The 16,305-nt window shown below is 34.1% G+C and overlaps 1 protein-coding gene and 1 pseudogene across 9 annotated transcripts in view; one reads left to right on the top strand and one right to left on the bottom strand.

Annotated features, from left to right (window-relative positions):
* Sgcz (sarcoglycan zeta) overlaps nt 1-16,305 on the top strand; it is a 994,036-nt gene that overhangs the window by 422,428 nt on the left and 555,303 nt on the right. The window lies entirely within an intron of this gene.
* LOC147826768 (nuclear cap-binding protein subunit 2 pseudogene) lies at nt 3,573-4,108 on the bottom strand (annotated as a pseudogene).

Consider the following 16,305-nt stretch of genomic DNA (forward strand, 5'->3'; position numbering starts at 1 on the left):
AAGGGTAAATATATTGCAATAAGCTCTTTTGAGGAAGATACTCAGCAGGGGAATAGCTGGGTCAAATGGGACTTCCAATCCTAGTTCTCTAAAAGATATAATGGATAATGTGAATAGGAAGAAAAGGTGCAAAGGGGAGGGGGAATTGGGATGCATAGGAGAAAAGAAAGAAGGGAATGGAATTAATATGAGAAAAAAATGGAAACAGTCTTTGTAGATAGGGAGGGGTGGAGGAGTTGAAGGGAGGTCAGAGGAATGGGGAAAAAAATAAGAACCAAGATGGGTTATGTAAAGGTGCAAATTTCCAATGATGAATGTCATTATATTGCTTACCTAAATCTACCAATAAAATTAATTAAAAATAAGCTATTTTGAGAGAAAAAGAGGTCTTTTATACATAAATCTTATTAGAGTATATTGTTATAGCTGCTGTATTTTAGTGGTTGTTGTTAATCTCTTATGGTGCTTTATCAATTTTGCTCTGTCAAATTATGTATGTGTTACAAAGGCAATACACAGACTTCAGTATAATCTATAGTTTCAGGCATCTAGGATCTTGGAATGTATTTCCCATTGACAAGATGGATGTGGGGAACTATTGTATTGTACAATTAATTTCAAAAAGTGAAAGAATAAGACCCTGATATATATGATCAAGCCATAAAAAAGAATTTAATTCTTTTTACATTTTTTGGGGGGTCAGCAAAATATATGGAAGGTTATTTCATATCAAAACAGTATTCCATGAAGTATTTAAGATTTAAATGAGTTCAAAATATGGACTTATGAGAAATGTTAAGGAATATGAATATTCACAAAAGAAGCTTTGAAATAACTGTAACTTTGATGTTTAGTTTATGAATAAATTAATAGTAAATTATGCTTTATAGGAATATTTGAAAGGATAATATTTGATACTGTCTATAAAATAAGGATTCTTCTATAGTGTATATAACAATGAACCTAGAGGCTTTAATTAAAAGACCATTTTAACAAGTACTTTTATTTAGAAAAAAATTCTTTAAAGGAGAACACACTAGTATTATGTAATTTTTCTAACCCAGAGAAATTCGCATTCAATATTAGAGTACTTTACTAATTTTAGTCCTTCAGAAAGATCAATTTAACCAATTTGTGACCAATGCAAACTCTCATGACACAAGGGGAAAATACAGTTTTCAAATAAAAATGTATATGATCTTTATGTAATTGATCTGTGAAAAATAATCTATTTTTCCTCAATAAGAAGATTTTAAATTGCATTATTTGGTAACTAAAATATAAATGTTTTCCTGCCTTTCTAAACTAAAGATCTTTTTTTAGTTTCTAAACTAAACTTTATCTTTCTAAACTAAAGATCCTTTCTTACTAGAGGTTTCCATCCTCAGGAATGTTTGCGTTCATAAACATCTTCATTGTAATTAATGGCACTTAGAATTTATAAGCTATAATTTTTACTAAGGTATCTGACTTGTGTGTATCTTAATATTTGAGGCAAAATATTACCAAAATAGAGATTCAAATACATTGAATAGATAATTTAATTTGTCTATTCATTATTTCCTACTTTATCTACATTGCAAACAGGTGGTATTACTTGATTTTTCCACATTGTCCTTGTTCACTGAATGGATGAAATTGATGCTTAAATTTTCCTCTTTATTCAAATAGAAGAGACTAAAGGCAACATTCACAATGAGACTGTCACTGTTGAATTTTAAGGTTGTTAATTTTGTAAGATTAATGCCAGTTGTTGTACCTGTGTGTGCATGTGTATTTGTGTATGCACTTATGTCTTTTAATTCAAGGGATTTATTGTGACTGTTCACCTGTGTTGACAGTGTTTAAATATCTGCACAGATGGATCATTAGGCCAACCGCAGATGGTTTATCTGAATTGCATGTTTGGATCATTAGCGTGGTATAAAAACTTTAGGTCCATGTTTCTTCTATAGAATATATGAATATTTATAGAGATAAATTTAGTTCTTTCCACAAACTATTAAATTGTGGCTATCATGTTAATATTACTGCACTCAAAGATCAATAAATAATCATGCTTTATGTGCCCTATATTTGTAATTATGCAGATGAGAAGACAGTATTTAGCATATTCACACATCACAATGTCAAGTTTATAAGGGAGTTAGAACTGCTTTAGGAAAAATCTTTGTTTTTAAATTTAGGCTGTAAAGTTGAAGTTGATATTGCTATTATTCTACTTCTAAGTAATTTTATTAAGAGTTAGCAACATAATTAAATCTTTCTATATCTCTAATAATACTTTGAGTTTATTTAAAATTTATAACTCTCAAAGACTACATTTAATTTTCCTTTCAAACATGCTTTACGAAAAGTAGTTTAAGAAAATGGCTACATTTATATCATTGCATAAATGATGCTAATATGGTTTATTGGCAACCTGTTCAAGCGATATAATAAAAGGCATTTTAAATTAGTATAATTTTCTTAGATTATACGTTGAGAAATTCTGTGCAATAAAGGCATGGTAACGCTTTATTGTAAATATTTATTAGTCATTACCATAAATATTATATCATGGGGAAGCTAAAATGCTTTAAAATAGTTGGCAAAAACTAATTCATATCCATTATGGAATACAAAATCATTAGAGTTACATATATTTAGATGAGAGAGGGTAGAAGAAAAAAATGTATGCAAGGGGTCTTAAATCCTTTCTTTGTAATCGTCAGTCACATCAGTGCCTTATATCTTGATTTATGGATATGCTTTCTGTTGGTAGATATCAGTTTTATAGCACTGATTATTTCTTTTTTTGATAGTAAGTTGGTCCAACTTTATTGTAATCTGTTACAAAAGACAAATAAGAACCAATATCTTTGGTTTCAAGGCCTTTAGAAATCTGAGCTATGTTTTACTAGAGAAGAATATAAATTAGTTCAAATTACAGTGTAAAAACAAATGTTTACAAATGAATAGTATATCATTAAATGTTTGTAAATGGTTTCTTCTTCACAACTATTAACAGTACTTAAAAAAAATTCCAATAACCAGTTTGGAAATGAACAAGAAAACCCACACCTAGTCTAATATGAAAGATGTTCACAGTAAAGTACTCCAGCCTCAGTCTTCACAAACTACTGGATATTAGAAGATGCACTGTTGCTAGATGAAAACATTTTGTATTTTTTTCTAATTAGGGAAATTATACTCACACATAAGAAATCATCTCTTGCTTTACAAATGCAACATAAATTCTTTGAAGGTCTCCATGTTGGAGAGACTTTCTTTTTTAGCTTTAGGCAAAACGTTACATCTTTTGAAAAATGTGTTTAGCAGAACTCAAGTCCTGCACGAACACACCGAAGTGGGGAGGGTCCCGAGACCGCAGGTTTTTGTGCCATATACTTAGGAAGGTCAAAGTTTGCCTTTGGAGATTAGAACTCAACATAGAAAACAAATGCAGTTGTCAGACAACTCTTCCTAATTTACAGCAAAACTATCTAATATAACAAGATTCTATTTTACCTTAAAGAACTTTACAGCATGCAAACTTCAAATTAAAAAAAAAAGCAAAAAACAAACAATCATTCCAAGTCCCAGTGTAGATTATGAGCTTACTTAGACCCAAGCATCAGGAAATAAACTTTTACATTTTTCTAGTCTTCCCAGAAGGGTGGTATTTTTGGCTGACAGGTTAATTAACATCATAGACTGAATCTGCTGCTGAGGAATACATTTCTTTTTGCTCTACCACTGAACTCCATTCCCAGCCACAAAGAACACGCTTTTTGATCTGGTAACAGAAAATAGTTCTGGTAACTTCTTCAGCTGTTCAATGAAATTTTGCACTGATAGGCTTTCCTCACTCACTGCTTTTGTGCGAGTTTTCCATAGCCCCTTCTTCCAGCATCACAGTCCGCTGGTACTCAGCAGGAACCTGGCCTCCAGATCGCCCGCGCCCATATTGTCTGCCCTCCTCAAAGCCAACCCAGTCTGTGTGACTGATCCTGTCGTCCAGACGAGTTCCGTTTATAAAACGCATAGCATTTTCTGCATCTGCTCTCCAGTAGAAGTCCACAAAACAGAAGCCACATGTTGTTTTCTTCATTTTCTCCAAACCCATAAGGATTTTCAGGTCACCACTTTTGCTGGAGTTCATACATTTGATCTTCAGTTGTGTAAAAGGAAAGATTTCTGACATACAATGTACAAGTTTTCTTCAGTAATTTTTCTTGTTCTTCATTGCCACCCCGAAAGTGCTGGTCCTGGTACTGGCTCAGCTCCACGTAGGAGTCGCTGTGCAATGCCTTCAGGAGGCCACCCAACACAATGCTAAGAGGTAGAGAAAGACATGTCCCCTCTGTGAACAGCTATGGAGCTCTGGCCAGCGCTGATTGTTTCTTAAGATACAGTGTGGCTCAAAGGAAGGTTGACATAGAATAAGGATGTTCTCACTTCTCTCTGATAAACATTGCAAGCTGGTGCCACTTAACAGTTACATGTACAACTTTTAGGCATGTACAGATTAGGTTTTAATTTATGCTTTGTTAGTTACTATAAAGAGACAAGAAAATCTGTGTTCTGTTATTTTAAGGTCAAATGTTTTAAGTTGGAACTAATAAGAACATAATTTAAACTGTATATTGTTATTTACTACAGATTTTGCTGACAAATGTTATATGCTATAGTATTGTTCCCATGTTCTATCCTGACATATAAATGCCATCTAAACACAGATGACAAAATAAACAATGTATATTCAGAATAAGAATGGATTTCTGACATGGTACCAGCTCTTGCCTGTTACTTTTATAAAGATGATTTTTAAAACTTTCTATTGCGAAGATCTCAAATCAACTCAGGGAAAAAGGGAAGATAATATGCAAACAAAGTACGTAATTTTATTCCCCTATGTGATCCAAAGTATGGCGTAAGCACTCCAGTAATCCCAGAACGACTGAGAAAGCACAGAGATGACTAATATTAACTGTGTGGCACCTCAGGAACTCAAGTTATGCCTATGTCAGCTCTTAATTAGTGCAGCTTCACACTGAGGAGGAGATTTAAAAACAATAGGACATCATTAGTGGACATTCATAATACAATATTTTGCCAACCTACCAAATGTCTGTTTATGAGCCATCCACAGGGTCCCACTAAAAAAGAAAGCAATTTCTTATTTCCTTTAGCAATCTGTGAAGTAAAATTTGGAGCAGGAGGATGAGGTTATAAAAGGAAGAGGAGGGAAGCGCACACACACATACACACACACACACACACACACACTCCTATTTATTGATGGGTATGTGATTGTTGGTAAGCCTGACATAGTGTAGTGCATACATAGAGTCAGTGTCAAGACATTTGAAAATCTTTGCCTGGAATTAGCAATTTGGAGAATTCCAATCATCTTGCTTAAAAAAGGTAAGTATTTTAATATGCCCATATCTTTGATTTGGAATGATTTTTGATCCTTTTCCAGGAGATATTTTAAAATCAATGACTTGAAAATTAAAGATGAAGTGGTCAAAAGCAACCCTTCTAGAAGTTATGTGGTGACAAATAGCTGAAGTCGGTTATTCTTTTAAAGGTCTGTTCATCCGTGTTTTAACTGCCATTTCACACCCTGCTAATGTAGGATAAGGAGTGTTTGCTTGCAACAGGGCCTACAGGTGTGTTTGTAACAGGAACTGTTCAGACCATTGCAAATACAGATGCTGCTAATTGTATGTGAACTAAAATGTGCTTCCTCTACTCAGTGAGTGGTGCAGAAATGTCATGCTGTAGTAATCTTGAATGTGAAAATGCAGGACCACATTTGCTGCATAAAAATGGAAGCCTCTAATGACTTACCATGATAAATATTCTCTCTGGATTGTGCATAGTTCTCACATCAGTGTATGTCTTTTCCTTTCTATGCTATGACTCTTAGTAAGGAAATTTACTGTAAATCATATAATTAGTAGCATCCATAAGGATTTCCTCATTGTGTGTATAGCTGCACAGAAATGGAGCACTTTACTAAACAGAAAATTAGTACAAGAAAAGGGAGTATGCATATTAAACTAAATATCTAGTAATTTTTAGAGTAAATATTTTAGTATTAGAATTTTGTGGTGTATATTATCAGCTGTTAGATAACTTTTGAGTTCACTAAAACAGAGAAGCAAAAGTATGCCATTTATATATTTTGAAATAAAAATCTAGGAACTTAATAATAAAACCTGATAGGGGGATAGAAAGATAAATTTAAATAATATCAAATGTGTGCAAAATTGACCCCCATTTTATTTCCATATGTAGGCAAACACTATGAATAAGTATAGTTAATAATGTAATAAAGCATTGCCAAATATGCCAGAAATCACTTCTTTTTATTTATTTTTCTTTTTTTCTACAAACTTTCTCTTTTTGTAAATGCTATATTTAGATCTTAGCTGATTCTTTATGGATATGGTTCTTAAATCCTATTTTCTCCCACAATTTGGAAATTAGAACCTATGAATTTTCTAAAAACACACAAATGCACAAAACTCAGTAGTGAATAATGTAACAGTTATTGAAGTTTTTCAGGCAAATGCATAAGGTACATTCTATTCTAAGCAGCTAACTGATTTAAAACTCATGACACATGAAAAAATTTTAAGGTTCTTTGTCAATCCTTTAGGGACCAGTGTTTACTGTTGTAGTAATTGTTGATATTTATATCTTCAGGTTCTTCCTCTAAGAGAGTACCATTGTAATATAACCTAAACCAACTAGGATATCTTATCTACACTAAGAGATTCAGCTAACTTTGACCTGTCCTTCATCCTCACTTTTATTTTCAGACTTTCCCTATCAAAACAGTTAGTGGAGACATCTTTCTTAGAGAGCAATGTAACAAAAAATTTTGTTACCCTTGTATGCTCTTGAGAAATCTCAATTCCTCTCCACTTGGCTTTCCAAGGATTGTATTAAGAAAATATTCTGTTTATTAACCTCACAGAAGCTGTACAAAGTGATGTAAACTCTATAAACCAGCGGAGATGTCAGAGGAAAACTAAGATGTGGTATATAAGAGTGGTCAGTGTGGAAAAAAATTTATAAATTCGTTAGGTTGCTTCTAATGAAGACTGAATGGGGAAAGAGATGTTTATTAAGTGATCTAAGTTTCACTGGGGAAGAAAAAGAAAAATAGTATTTCAATTAGGTGTAGCTGGGTGCCTGAGAGTTTTCAAAAGTAATTTCATAGGAAAAGGAATGAGAATCTTTGAGAGCAGTTTAAATCATACACTAGGTGAAAAGGGAGAACATGAATAATTTCTGAAAAGAAAAACAACTGAAGTTATGCAGGAGGGTAACTTCCCTTATTACAGAGAAGATAAGTAATAAAAATAATATTGAAATAACTGAGATTATTGAGAAGCCACATAGGGTTCCTGATTAAATGTTTCCAATTACTTTTATCTAGGGAGGAAGATAATCTTAATAGTACTGTATCTGGTTGTTAATAGTATGGAAACTGGATTGAGAATACCAGGATTTCTATACTTTTTTATGTCTGCATGAGTCACCTTTAATGTTGATGGACAAAATACTTAACACACAATACTTAAAGCAGAAAAGGATTTTTTGTCTCACAGTTTCAGAAGTTGGGTACAAGGCATGAACATCATGACAGAAGAGTATGGTGGAGTAAAGTAGCTCACTTCTTGCCAGCCAGGAAGCAGACAATAAGGGAACAGTCCTAGAGAAAAAATATACCCTCCAAAGCTCACCTCTGGTGACCCATCTCAAATGCCTCTTCCCCTACTGCATATTAAGCTGAGTCAGTGGATTAATCTACCGATTTTCTAACAGCTTCAGTCTTATCTTGTAGGGAACTCCTTGTTAGACTTCCCAGACCTTTCTCTGAAACCTGGGTAGAACCGCCCTGCCCCAACCTCACAACACTACTAGAACAAGCTTGGACCGCAGCTACAGCACCGCTGAGTGTATAAATGGCTGAACACAGTGAAATGACTCCTAGGGAACCAATGTCCTGGGAGACCTTTCAGGAGCAGGTGTCCCAGGGACTCTCTTCCTATAGAAAAGTTTTATACTTTTGTAGCCTTCAACCTGCAATGAGTAGGGTCATGCTGATTCCTGATATGCCCTCAAGACATCTTTTTTATTGTTCCAGTTCAAAGAACTTGGTTTCTTTTTAATGTCACTAATCTCTTCATATCCACACCTACTTTGGCCCCAGCTTTACATATTTTGGTGGGAAGGGGTGTTACAGGATTATATAACTATTTTGAGTATTTTTTCCTCTTCTTTTAGCTCATGATTTTCAATATATATCTAGCTAATCGAAGCCACGAATACCCATGCTGCAGTCTAAATATTGTGCTGTACTGAAATTTTCTCCCCCAGATCAATTATTTCATAGTCTTTAAGCTCAGTCTCTAGCAAATTCTTAGGACATGGGTAGAATGTTGACCTTTTTTTTTTTTTTTTGCCAGAGTGTTACATGCATAGTCTCTGGTCCAGTTCCCATTAGGCTCATGCCCAAATAAAGTCTCAGTAACCTGGAGTTTACTGTTTACACCCTTATTGGCATTCTGGTCTTCTGAGCTCTGACTAGAATGACCCATCAGAATGTGCTTGCGGCATTCTAGGGCTTCTTTAGCCAACATCTTTCCACTGACCAGTCCCAAAAGCTTCTGAATTATATGGTTAGTTAATGTCATAACAGTGATTCTACTTCTTTTACCAAAAGGAACAGATACATAATAGGAAGAGAAGAAAGAAAGAAAGAAAGAAAGAAAGAAAGAAAGAAAGAAAGAAAGAAAGAAAGAAAGAAAGAAAAAAGTATGCAAGGTGATTTGCTAGATAGGCTTATGGGATCAGAAGTAGAAGCCAGGATAGTCTACAAAGGCTATCTATGTGCTAGCAAGCCAGAGGATCCAGTAGCATCTCAGTCCAAGAATGTGGAAACTGCAGAATAAGAGGGATCAATGATGCAATGTATGAGTACAATACTAAAGGCCTGGAACCTCCCTGGAGAGTTGCAGGTATGAGTCAGTGTTAAAAGGCTGAAGAAACTGATGTCTAATACCCACAGGCAATCTCAGTAGCAAAAGATTCACTCACTTGATCAGAATGCAGTTCATTTCCTTCTTCTTGTGCTTTTATTCGGTTGGATCTACAAACCTATTGAATGGTGACAGCCTCAATCAAGATGGATCTTATCCCCTTAGTTTGCTGGTTTATATGCCAATAATCTTTGGAAATATTCCACAAACTCACGCAGAAGTATGATTATTTATCTGCTAGATGTTTCTTAATCCATTTAAATTTGCAATCTTGATTACCTTAACAGTCACTGCATCCCAGCCGTGTGCTAGTGACTTACTATAGTTAACTATTTTCTTGCTCACTTTCACCATCTAAAAAGTACATATAAAAATAATTTGTTTTTAAGATCAAATAAAACCAACTATTATAATTTATTCAGAATGTGACATATTATGGACTGAATTTTGTCCCATCACCAAATTAATATACATTGGTGTCCTAATCCACAATACCTTAGTGCTTGATAGAATTTAGAAATGGACTCTTTAATGAGATCATAAGATTGGGCTTTAATCCAATATGTCTGATGTTTTTATAAGAAAAGAAAATTTGGACACAGACAAGTACAAAGAACAAAGACCATATTTCTCATCCATGACCCAACTGTGATGATACATTGAGATATGTTGCTGAGAGATTAAGAAAAATATCCCTGGACACTGGTTGTGAAATAATGTTTTTTAAAGTACCAACAGAAAGTATAAATTGATACTATGAGCAGTAAAGGATAAATTCCAGTGGTGGTGGGTTGCTGGACTGATCAATCATGAGAAATCTGGTGAAAGTGGTGTCAGTGGGCTCACAGGGAAATTCCCAGGGTACAAAAGTGGTGGGATGGAAAAGAAATTGCCACGGAGAGCTTAAAGCATTCAGTAGCCTCTAGCTGGACCATGGCACTGCATGGTGCTCTGATGTGTACTCAGTTAATGTGGACACAGGATCCTCTAAATTAAACTACTTAGATTCCTAAGTGTCATTTTACGACCAGCATTTAAAGGAGCAGCTGACTTAGCATATGGGTAGAAAGGCAGTTTCTACAGATAATACTAGTTAGCCCAGTTTCCAAGACCCCTCAGATAATACTTATCCAGACATTCCAGTCCTTCTATGATATTCCTTCAATGTTTTATCCATACATGAGGCATCGATAAGACATGTGAGCTAGAGATGTAGCTCAGTGGCAAGGCATCTACCTAGTATGTGCAAGGGAGTGTATCAGGTAAAAGTTTAGAAATTGAGGCAACAATGCTATGTTCCTTGGGTTGCTGTACCCTTATTGTATCTCTTTAAAGGTATAAAAAATGAAACTTGGTATAAAATTTTCAGAATGCATGGATTCATGCTATTATATGTCTTTTAAGCATTTAAAATTAAATTCTTTTAAAATTAAAGTTTCAAATGCTCTAATTTCTTATTGCTGTAGTTCACATACCATTTATTATTTAATGGTTAATCTTCCTTTATTTTTCCAGGACCCTTTTTTGTTTCTATTGTTTTCTTCCTTAACTCATATTCTTAGGAATTCAATCTTAACAATACCACATAACCATCTGTATAATTTTTTGGGGGGGTGGCTACCAGAATCCCAGTGCATTTCAACATTTGGTATTTTATTCCATAAATTTATGTCAGGGCCCTTCAATACTCTCCTCTGACTTTTGATCTGTAACAGCGTCCATGATTGCTGCTTCTCTTATCATGTCAAAAGCCTTTTCAGGGTACATAAATGCTACACACAATGGTTTAGAAAACTAGTTCAGTTTCTCCATTAAATGATTTATGGACTCAAGATAGCAGAGGATAAAACAGCTTTTCAAAGTGGATTTATTCTTTGCTTTGATTCACTATCCAGACAAATGTCTAGTCAAAAAAAGGAGAAAAAGAAGATATTCATGGGTATATGATTAACAAATGTGCTTCAAAAGCCTTGAAATTACTTTTAATTCATTCCATTTTATAGTAAGCCTTTAAAACTGTGTTAAAATTAACCCTGAGGTCTGTGCTTTCTCAGGGAAACATTTTTAAAGTATGCTTATTATTTAAATTATCCATCTTTCTCTCAAGTTAGTATATCTACCTGTGTACAGATTCATTTAAACTATTTTTGTAAACAAGTGGCAATTACAAGTGAAGTGATCAATTTTAAAATGAAGTGCCTATTTAAAGAAAAAGTCATCACAAAACAAGAAAAGCCTTTATAGAAAATATTCAAGCAATATAATTATTCATTAAATTAATACTAGGGGATCCTTTTCTTCATTTTAAGAGTATGTGGAATTTCTTTTAATTAGCTATGGTAAGACATGCATATACTGAAATAATTTCATGAAGGATTGCATTGATCCTTAGAGATTCCTAGCAATTGAAGTCATAGCATGTCACACAGGGCCACCTGGGAATGCACTAGTGTGGGTCCAGAGGGAGGGAGAGTGAAAAGAAATGAGGGCAAAGCCTTTATTGTGATTTTTGCTGGAAGAAATAGATGAGAACCAGGTATATGGGCCAGGAAGGTTTAAGATTGGATAGACTGAATTTGGTGGCATCTGGACTGCAGGGCTTGTCTGTAGCTGTCTGGTCCCTGGCCCTGGGATGATTAAGGCCCATGGATAGTGGCTCAGAGTGTGAATGCTCTGAGAGAACTGGATAAAGGAAGCCCTTGGAGGTATGGACCCTAGATGGATAGGTTTACATGCCAAAGGAGTGTTCAAGGATGAGTTATTTGGTTTCTTTAGAATTGGACACCCCTGAAAGTCTAATTCCTCCAGATTGCACAGCCTTGTGCACCAAACTATCATAAATGCATGATTAATGCATTTCTTGAATTGTAAACCATGTATAATCAATGAAAATCTTACAGATAGTATTTCCAAAATATATAGAAGATGCTATCCAAGAGACATCATGGTTAGACCATTAGTTATATTATTAGTTGTAAAAATAATATAGTGCTTAGTTTTTTGATCCTAAACTGTACATTGATAAAACCAATTATAGTTTAGAGCTAGTTATCCTTAGTAAAGTCCTTTTATAAGAAGCGTTTTGATTTTCTTACTCATAGTCTTGGGCATGTGCATTTCCTTGTATTAGAGAGAAAAAGACAGTCAGAGAAGTTAAATAACTTCCTAATACCGGTGCATCAGTGAATGGCAATGGGAGCCTAATATTCTAGCTCTAAGTCTCATTGTCTGCCCCTGTGCTTTTCTAACTACACCTGTGGCATAGTAGCAAATGGTTAGCAATTGTTTCTGAGGGCTAAAACTATTAGTGGGCTTTGCCCAGGTTCCTGATTATGAAGAAAACTTGGGGAAGTTGAGCATATTTTGAATTACTTTTGTTTTCTCTCTACACTTTAATCTTTTCTTGACAAGATCAGCCAATTGTTTGATTTTTTTATTAGTTTTTTAACCACTGTACTCTGAGAAGAATGAAGGAAGCAATGAAGTTGGAGCGGTGGTGGAATCTGGCGACAGGAATTCTATACTTAGATAATATTACTCTTCAGCAAAGCTGGTAATGTGCTGTCTTCTTTGATTAGGATGAGACCTGTTGTCAGGATGGCCATTAGGCTATGAGAAATGAGTTACAGAGAGTGTGAGGACAACGCAGAAAGGTCTGAGATTGTGTCATCCCTTAAATCATTGGGAATCCAGTGGTTCTGCCAACCTCAAGGCTGAGGTCTGAGGTTATGTTGCTTCTACAGGAAAGACTCACCAAGATCTATTTTAAGCACACCTATGAATGTGATTCATTTTACTTGTTGTTTTCTTAGTCCACTTATTCAGCTGAAGTGTCATATTGCACAATAATGGTATTAAGAGTGTAATAGAGAAGTTTGGTTTGAATATATATTATATATATGAATGATATATATGATATATATGAAATATATATATCATATATATGAATGGTAATGAGACAGATGTTTTAGATTTATTGAGGAGAAAGATTGAGGAAGCTATTTGTGAGGGGTACATTGCAGAACAAATAACAGTTGGATTAGCTAAACATTTTAGAAAAAGAAACAATACAAAGGATTTTGTTAGAAATGGGATTTAATAACACATTGATCAAGAATGGAAAGGAAATGGAGATATATGTTATAAAATATGTCGTGTTGTCCTGTGTATACAAAAATGGTATGGTATGCTTGGGAAGTAAAGAAAGGAGTGATCAAAACACAGCAGAGAGTAAAGCAGAAGTTATAGTTTAAAAAAATCCATGAAATTGCATTTCTACTAGAGCTGTTGAACAGAAGTAGCATATTTATCCACTTTGTTGATTGGGAAATATGAGCGTTGTTTGTTCATTTGATTTGGGTTGGTTTAACAATTATTGACTACACCCGTGGTAAAGACCAGATAAAGGTCCTCACTGAGGGAGATGCAGTGGTGGTCACACTTCCTGGTATCTTAGTGATGAACAACATATCTTAGGGACACTTTCCAGTTCCTATTATCCATGTTTTTCTTCTATGAAAAAGAATATGTATCAGTTAATCAAATATTTCATATTGTTGTATGGCTGCATTTTTTCTGATATCTCTTATCTGAATCTCTTGTTATGTATTGCAAAACACCTGGCCTAAATTTGTAGTATTGTCAAATCTTAGAGTTCAGCAAGGGAAATAAATGATTAGTCAAAATATGCAAAGTCAAATGTCATTATATCATTCTAAGTACTTTTACTAAATTTTGCTTATTCTTACCACCTGGTTTGTCCTCTCTTCAAGCCAGTATAAACACATGCCACATTTTCATTGCAGAACTTTCTTTTCACCATTTGCAATTAAATTTATTTGAATCTAATTTTACTCTATTTATCTATTTGTTTATCTCCATGTCTGTATTTTTAAAGGAGTATGCATTAATGTACTAAACTAATAAGAGAATATGGCAGTTGGTGCATATAACTTTTTGTAGTGTTTCAGAAGATTTCTCATTCAATGATGATTTCGAAGAATGTTCCCTTCATGAGATGATGGTCAAGGATCTAAATTTATCTGAAGATGTAAAGAGGCACTATTATTTACACCAGAATGTGCATTTTTAGAGCACTATTTCACATTAAATTCGCATTCTTCTTGTAGGATTGCAAAACGCAATACCATAGAACAGGTGGCCTATTTTGTAGAAATGTATGTTCTCACAGCCCTGCAGGCCCGAAGTCCAAGATCAAAGTATCTGCATGGCTGGTTTTGGTGAGGCATCTCCTAGTCACCATATTGTTGCTGTTTCCTTGTGCATTTGTTTCTTTGTTTGCTTTTCTCTGTCATCTCATGCCTGGCATCCCTTTTTCTTATAATATACAGCCATCTCAGATAAGAGACCTACCCTTATGATTTCATTTTACCTTCATTACTTCTTTAAGTGCCCTATATCCAATTAGTCACATTGAGTTCAACAGCTTTAACATATACCTTTTGAGGGTGCACAGTTCAGTTTACATTAGTATCACACAAATTCAGAATAAAAATCCAAAACTTCATTCATCTGAGCTATGAATGTTCTTCAAGATCTGCTAGGCAGTCAGCAGGCATGGCTATTACTTGTTCTGACCACCTCATGCACTGAGTATAATGGATTTGAAATAGTATTGGTGCTCAAGCAGCTAGAAATCTCATGTTGGTTTATATTACAAATTTGATAGCATGCACTTTTTTTTTTTTTAATTCTTTGTGGGGTTTTTTGGTACCGGGAATAGAACTCGGGTCCTTGAGGTTGCGCAGCAGGCAGCGAAACCACTGATCTAAATCCCCAGCCCAGCCAGCATGCACTTATTGGAGATGAATGAGTCAGATTAACAAGAATTAAGAATATTGGGTGCCTTCCCTGAAATTTTATCTAGTGACCAAATTACATAGTACAATTTTAAAATTTTGTCACTAAGTTAGCTTACTCAGGGGGACTGACTTAGCATAAAATGAGTACATTAAGCAGCTTTACATGGTAGTGATTAATAATTGAACGCATCCTTGGAAATTAGGTCTACAATCATTATGGCTCAAGTTTCAAGCACACCCTGTTGCTTCAGAATTGAGTATTTGCTACTTACTGCAATAATTCAACGTTTTTCTGGTCCATTGTGTTGCTTGCGAGCCTTTAATTTCTTAGAACTCATTTTCTGTTATGATCAAATGTTTTGGATAGTTCATGGGATATAATATAACCAAATTTTACCTTATAACATTTTATTCACTTAATTATGCATTTTCTCTTTTGTTGTGGGGTAAAGTTTTATACCCCGTCTCTGAATTACTTTCATCAGTTTAAAAAAATTTATAGGATTATAATTATTTTATCCTCTTCATATATTAGATATCTACTAATATGTTCCTTTATTTTCTACTAGCAATTAGTCATCAATTAATAACACTTAGTTGATAAAATCTTTAAAATCATTCATTTATTTATTTGATGATTATTGATAGCTTGTTTCTTTTATTTTTTACTTCATTAATTTTTCCTTTTGGTTTTCATTATATACTTTCCACTACATTAGATCTATTCTGCTATTTTTCTTTCTTTTTGTGACAAATGCTTAACATTCTAGTATTTTTGGTTTTGTGCAAGAAATGTATAAGAATACAAATTTTTACTTGCATATTGGATAAAACATTAATATTATAGAAACAAATTTAGATTAAATAAAATGTGCAGAATTAAAATGTTTAATTCAATGGGTTTTGACAATTTGATATATCTGCATGTGTAAGTTATAGAAAGTGCTTATCACTGAAGAAATTTCCATCATACCTCTTTGCAGACACCTGCACCCTGCTCAGATGCAACAATTCTGAATTTTATTATAATAAATTAGTGTTGCCTATTTTTTCACTTCATATATATGGAATCATCAAGCAGTTATTTTTAGTGTCTGACTTGTTTTATTCATTTAACACATTCAAACATGTCGTTTTATGTATTTGCTTTTTATTCATTCTGATTTCTTCATAATATTTCATTCTACAGATGTACCACAAATCACTGATTAATTTGTTGGTGGAAACATGAGACTTTCCAGCTGTGGACTATGGTGAATAAAGCTGAAATGAACATTCATGGTCATAAGCCCTTTTGTAAACATATGCTTTCATTTTTCTGGGAAATACCTAGGAGTGAAATTGCTGTAATATATTAGACATATGTACATTTCATTTTATGAGATGGTCAGTTTTCCAAAGTTCTTGTGCCCTCTGTCTTCTCAGCAGCAATTGGTAAT

This window comes from Heterocephalus glaber, unplaced genomic scaffold, assembly GCF_053883595.1.
Source record: "Heterocephalus glaber isolate CG9 unplaced genomic scaffold, H.glaber_assembly_v1.0 deba00001461, whole genome shotgun sequence".
In the NCBI taxonomy this organism is placed as follows: domain Eukaryota; kingdom Metazoa; phylum Chordata; class Mammalia; order Rodentia; family Bathyergidae; genus Heterocephalus; species Heterocephalus glaber.